The sequence below is a fragment of the Choloepus didactylus genome, chromosome 3 (genome assembly GCF_015220235.1).
Source record: "Choloepus didactylus isolate mChoDid1 chromosome 3, mChoDid1.pri, whole genome shotgun sequence".
NCBI lineage: Eukaryota > Metazoa > Chordata > Mammalia > Pilosa > Megalonychidae > Choloepus > Choloepus didactylus.
The window spans coordinates 127,660,284-127,666,283 of record NC_051309.1 but is presented as its reverse complement, the minus strand read 5'-3'; the positions used below and the strand labels follow the sequence as shown (position 1 = coordinate 127,666,283).

The 6,000-nt window shown below is 44.3% G+C and overlaps 1 long non-coding RNA gene across 1 annotated transcript in view; it reads right to left on the bottom strand.

Moving 5' to 3' along the window:
- Window positions 1-216: 216 nt before the first annotated feature.
- Window positions 217-6,000, bottom strand: part of LOC119529798 — a 29,368-nt gene continuing 23,584 nt past the window's right edge. The window contains exon 3 of the long non-coding RNA XR_005215951.1: window positions 217-347. This is a non-coding gene — a long non-coding RNA (uncharacterized LOC119529798). The remainder of the gene's footprint in view (window positions 348-6,000) is intronic.

Here is a 6,000-nt window from a genome sequence, read left to right as displayed (position 1 = left end):
GAAACAGATCTCAGGGAATTTTTAGAAAAACAACCCAGCTATGGATTGTTCTTTCTTGAATATCATGGATAAATTTGAGTTAAAAATACTCATGCATTTGATTCAAGAAGGAGATAAACAAGGAAGATATTTGCCGTCCTTTATTAACCATAGCTCTTATTTTATTTCTTTGCATTTTCACTTTGGGGTTGTTTTAATTTCACCAAATTTGACTATTGTTTACATGTTTTTGTTGCTTGCTCCTTTATACATTATGATAAAAAACAGTTGAAATTTAGTCTTTAGCTGGATTCTCCTGGTCCTCTTGTCACCTCTTCATCTCCCTGTTGTGCCCATCCTTGTCAGAACTGGATGAAGAGAGAAGGGCTAGAAATCAAATTCCTCAACTTTAAGTGTTATTACACAAGTTATTAAAATACTATGTTCTTGATACTTATTAAAACTATTACTTATCCATAGTGTGTATGTGTGTGTGTGTATATATATATCTTTATATGACTTATAACTCTCCAATATTTCCTTTTCTGATATTCTATCCATAGAATATTATATAACTTTCATTGACTGTAAACTTATCCTTTGTGGGGCAATGTACTTTATTAAACTATCTCATTTAATTCTCAAAATAATAACCCAAAGTGGTAGGTCAATGTTGGCCTCATTTTACAAATGAGATCATTAAAACTCAGAAAGCAGTAGTAAATGTGCCCCATGTCAGCAGAATTGGTGGGGAAGAAACTGACTTCAAATCCAGTTTGAGCAACTCTAAACCTTCCATACTTTATATGACATGGAATTTAGAAATATGCTGAGCATTTAAAATTTCAATATGATTTTACTAAATTGTCACTTAATCTTATGACCTTATTTGGAATTTGCAAATAATATTGGTCCTTGGTGGCTCGAGAAAAATCATAAATCTATACAACCTACTATTCAACTTCCATAACCGCAGATTCCCAATTAAGCAATAACAAAAAATGAAAACTCAAGTTATCCTAGATCCATGCCATAGACTCAGACTGAAATAGGTTTACAACTCTTCTTTGATATTTATTAGCTGTGTAACATTGAACATCTTTAAGCTAGTTATCTAGAAACAGAAGCGACATCAACTCTACCTCTGAGAATTCAGTGAGATGGTGCAGAAAGAGTACAGTGTTTGGAGCATAGCAATTGTTAAATAAGTGACAACTATTATTTTATTCTGCCCATCTTCATATTTCTCACAAAAATATACAAACCTTTCAAAAGTGAGTAGAAAAAAAATCAAGTATGGTTAAACACACCCAAACCCCTCTACCTAAATAATGTAAAATTTGCTCTTTTGACAACACTTTTTCTCCTTGTACTCCAAGCTGAGTTAAAGGAAATTTTCAATTGAAAAAGAAAATAATTTCTTTTACATTCAAATTTTACAGTCAGCTCCTGAGTAGCTATTACAGTTTAGTAACACTTTGCACTGCAATACGATTTTTTTTCTGTTCTTAGACAACTCTGTTATGTTGTTGGTGCAGCTGCATATCATACATGCAGAAGGGATAGCAGAAGCCCTTCCAGTGTTGGCACAACACTCTCCTAATTTCCTTGTTTCCTTGTCCAGAGAAGAAAGTGTACTATCACTGTAAGCTCTAAGAATTGCTCACAAAAAGACAGAAAAACGAATCTTTTAGAAGCTGAGGAGAAAGAAGAAAGATTGATGTTTGTCATGAAAAAACAAAAAATGAAAAGGGCTGCATTTATTATGACTTAGAATAGAATAGAAAAACGTAGTTGCCAGGTAATGTTGTCTGAGTAAATTTTATGCCTCTTCCCATAATTTCACTCCCTTTCTCACTGATGCAACATGGTCTATGTGTCTATGAACCTTGTTCAGTTCATCCCCAAGCACTCTAGAACCATTTACCTGTATTACCAGGAGCCTGAGTGAATCATCCTGTGAATAGGTCAGGATTAAGAAGGTGTCATGGACAATCTTCTCCTCCTTAATGTCTTGGTGTTCCTCATGCTGTGAATTTAGTATTTCTATGGGTATTATTTGAAAAAAACTGTTATACATGAATGGAAATTTCTCAGCCATGAATCCCTGAGGCAAAGGTAGCAAAACTTTCCTTTTAAGCAAGGGGTTTGATGGTCTTCCAGGAGTCCCATACCTTTTATTCTGAGGAAATACACCTCAAAGTCAAAACAAAGTGCTGGATTAGAGATGGTGAAGAGTTGATAGACCAAGAGAAATTGCACACAAACATCATTTGGTTAAAAGAGCTTCCACTTGTTTATTTTCTTCAACAAACTAAGCAGTGACAATGGACAAGCAGGAGGTGCTAGGGTGGAAGGCATGTGCTACTTGTACAGGGATGACCAGTCTCTCTCACTACCTTGGCTGCAGTTCCTACTCCAGATGTCTTTGACCCATTTTCCCTAGGATTGGGTATCCCCTTCTGTGGCATACTCAAATCAGCTCACCCCACTTAGTAAAGAAACATGGAGCCAATGTCAATGCTCATTGTGTCTGCCAGGCCTGGACAAGCTTATATGCTATTTGGGGAGCCTGGGGATTAGGGGATGCCTCACGTTCTAATGATTCATAGTTGCATCCTCTAACTCATTGGTTGCATCCAAAGTAGCAAAAACCAATTCATCACTGATTAGGTATGCTATTTACATTCATTCCTCTCCTTATCAATGAATTCCAGACTTCTCAACACTTTCCAAAATATGTTCACAATTTTAGGGCACACAGGTGTTTATGTCCATTGAGCAAGTTAGCCATATGCATAGACATAAGGTTGTAAATATGTTTCTAACTCTAACTACTGGGGTGAAAAATATTTTTATAAGCAAAGGGACATTTTTGTTGGGAAAGTATATTTAAGCATAACAAATGAGTTTTTTAATGCAGTTTTATTGAGATGTTCTCACATACCAGATAATCATCCAATGTGTACAATCTACGGTTCATGGTATCATCACTGCAATCAATTTTTGAACATTTTCATTACTCCAAAAATGAAAATAAAAATAAAAATAAAAAAGAATGCCGGAAACATCCCATACCCCTTGTCCCCCCTGTTATTTGTTTATTTTTGTTTTTATTTTCTTACTCATCTGTCCATACACTAGACAAACAGAGTGTCAGTCAAAAGGTTTTTATGATTACACAGTCACACCTTATATAGTTATATAATCATCTTCAAGAATCAAGGGTACTGGATTTGCAGTTCAACTATCTCAGGTATTTCCTTCTAGCTATTCTAATACATTAAAAACTAAAAAGGGATATCTATATAATGCATACAAATAACCTCCAGATTGACCTCTCCACTCCATTTGAAATCTCTCAGCCACTGAAAATTAATTTTGTTTAATTTTTCCTCTCCCTTTTGGTCCAAGAAGGCTTTCTCAATCCCACAATGCCAGGTGTGGAAAGCCGCCTCCCGAATCGGGCCTAGCGTATGCGCTGCAGCCTGCTCTAGAGTTACCCCCGCCCATCGAGTGAGCCAAGATGGCGCCTGCATCCTGTTTCCGCATAGTGACGCATGTATCCGCCACCCGCTCCTACCAATCGAAATCCTGTATACGCGATACTAGCCTAGAAGCTTATTGGTTGTTAATTGTGTATAAAAGGTCTTACCCGGACGGGGTAGGGTGAGACAGCCCACAAGGAGCCGTGCCTGACGGCCACATCGAGGCTGCTCTCCCACGAGGCGCCGTGCCCCGTGTGGGAACCAGTAACACAGAATGTTCATCTAGCTGTAGTAAAGGGCTTGCTTTCACAACTGCCGTGTGGTTCGAGTCGTGATTCATGACCAGGTTAGTTCGCGCAGTCTGCATCTCTCTCTCTCCTTCCCTGTTTCCCCTCGCCGGCCGGGAACCGGGGACCGAGCGGGGCAGCGCCGGACAAGTGGTGGCCCGTACGGGGCAGCTCCTCCTCCTGCCTCGCTCTCGACGGTCCCTCTGTGAGGAGAGCAGCGCTGCGCGTCGAGCTTACGGCGGACTTCCCGCGCCTGATCAACGCGAGAAGGTGAGTGCGTCTTATTACATGATAGTTAGGGCCCGTGGGTTTTCAGGTGACCCCGGGGGACTCGGAAGAGCTCTCCGAGTGACTGAAGTATAGTGCCGACTGCAATCATGGGGCAGTCCGGAAGTTCACCTCTCTTAGCTCCCTTAAAGAACCTTTTGAAACAACGGGGTATCTCGGTCAGGAAAAGCTCCCTTCAGCGTTTTCTTGATGATGTTGATACTTTTGCCCCTTGGTTTGCCTGCACCGGCAGCCTTAGCCTACCCTCTTGGATGAAGCTCGGTCGCGACATAGACCGAGCGCGCCAGACGGGCGTGTGTATGGACCCGATTCTAGTACCCATATGGGAGACCGTCCGTGCGGTCCTTGAACTAGAATCGGCTACCGGCCTAAGCCCGTCCTCTGTCTTGCAAGAAGCACGGTGCGCGCTCCAAGAAACCCAGTCAGTTTCGTCAGCGGACGGCTCCTGTAAGGGCAAACCGCCGGAGTCCAGTGACTCTGACTCAGAGTCAGATAGCGATACTGACGAGAAGGCGGAAGCATCCCCGCTAATTGAGTGGGAGGAGCCTCCCGCCACACCCGTGCGGCCTTCCGCCCCGCCAATGTCTACCGCTGCACCCCCAGGGACACCCCAGCTCCCAACTGACGCCTTGGGCGGTCCCACCAAAGGACCTTGCCGAGAGCTCCCTCTAGTGGCCATGCCCAGTAAATGTAATTATCCTTTGCTGCCAGACCCGGAAACCCCGATGGGTCGGTCAGGGGAGGGGCAACCTTTGCCGTACCCCCCGCCCGAGTATACAGGCCCTCAGGACCCTTTGCCATTAGGTAGTGGTGGGAGACATTTCTGGAGATGGAACCCTTTCACAACATTTAGACCTTTTGGCATGCTGGGTGGCTACCAGCCACTTGAGCCGCAGCCAGTCTCAGAAATGTACCCGGTTATTATCAATCCCCAAGGTGGCAATCGGCACGAATCATATGATTACAAACTATTGAGGGAATTGAGGCAGGCCGTCCATCAGTACGGCCCCAATGCCCCTTATACCTTGAACATGATCGAGAACCTCTCTGCTCTAAATCATACACCCGCAGATATTTTTCAGCTAGCCCGTGCTTGCTTGCCGTCAGGCCGATTCATAGATTGGAAAGCATGGTTTGAGGAGTTAGCTGAAGAGCAGGCCGCAAGGAATGCGGCGGGGAGACGTGGCGGGTGGAATGCTGACATGCTGTTGGGGAGAGGCGCCCATGCCCAGAACCAAACGGGTTTCCCACAAGAGGTCTATGCCCAGATCTTCCGCTGTTTTGTGGGTGCCTGGAAAAAGCTAACAGGTGAGGGAGAGGCTCAGGCCTCACTCAGCAATATACACCAAGGCCCCACAGAACCATTTGCGGATTTTGTAGCCAGGATGCAAACCGCAGCTGAGAGAATCTTCTCAGATCCAGGAGTAGCAGAGACTGTGGTTAAGCAAATGATTTTTGAGCAGTGCAACAAGGAGTGCAAAGTTATCCTGGCACAAAACAGAGCAAAAAATTTGACAGAGTGGGTCAGGCTCTGTAGAGATGCTGGCAGCCCTTTAACTAATGCAGGTCTAGCTGCCATGCTAGCCAGCTCCCTACAGGTGGCTACAAAAAGCCCGAGAACCTTAGGGGCAAAGTCTAACGGGTGCTATGGCTGTGGCCAATCAGGGCACTTTAAGAGAGATTGTCCCAATAGACGTCAACCCCCTGCCACTCCACAGTTTGGTAGACCATATGCAGCAACCAGGCTATGTGGCCGTTGCCACAAGGGACCTCATCGCGCAGAAGACTGTAGGTCAGCCTTCGATGCGCAAGGTGTGCGCCTTTCTGGCCGTCCTGAACAGGACCCAAAAAACGGGCAGGGGGGGTCCACCCTTTCGGTGGGCCCCCCTGCATGCCATCCGGCGACACGAAGTCCGCCCAAATTCGCGCATCCCCTGGGTCAGCGGGACTGGACCTCT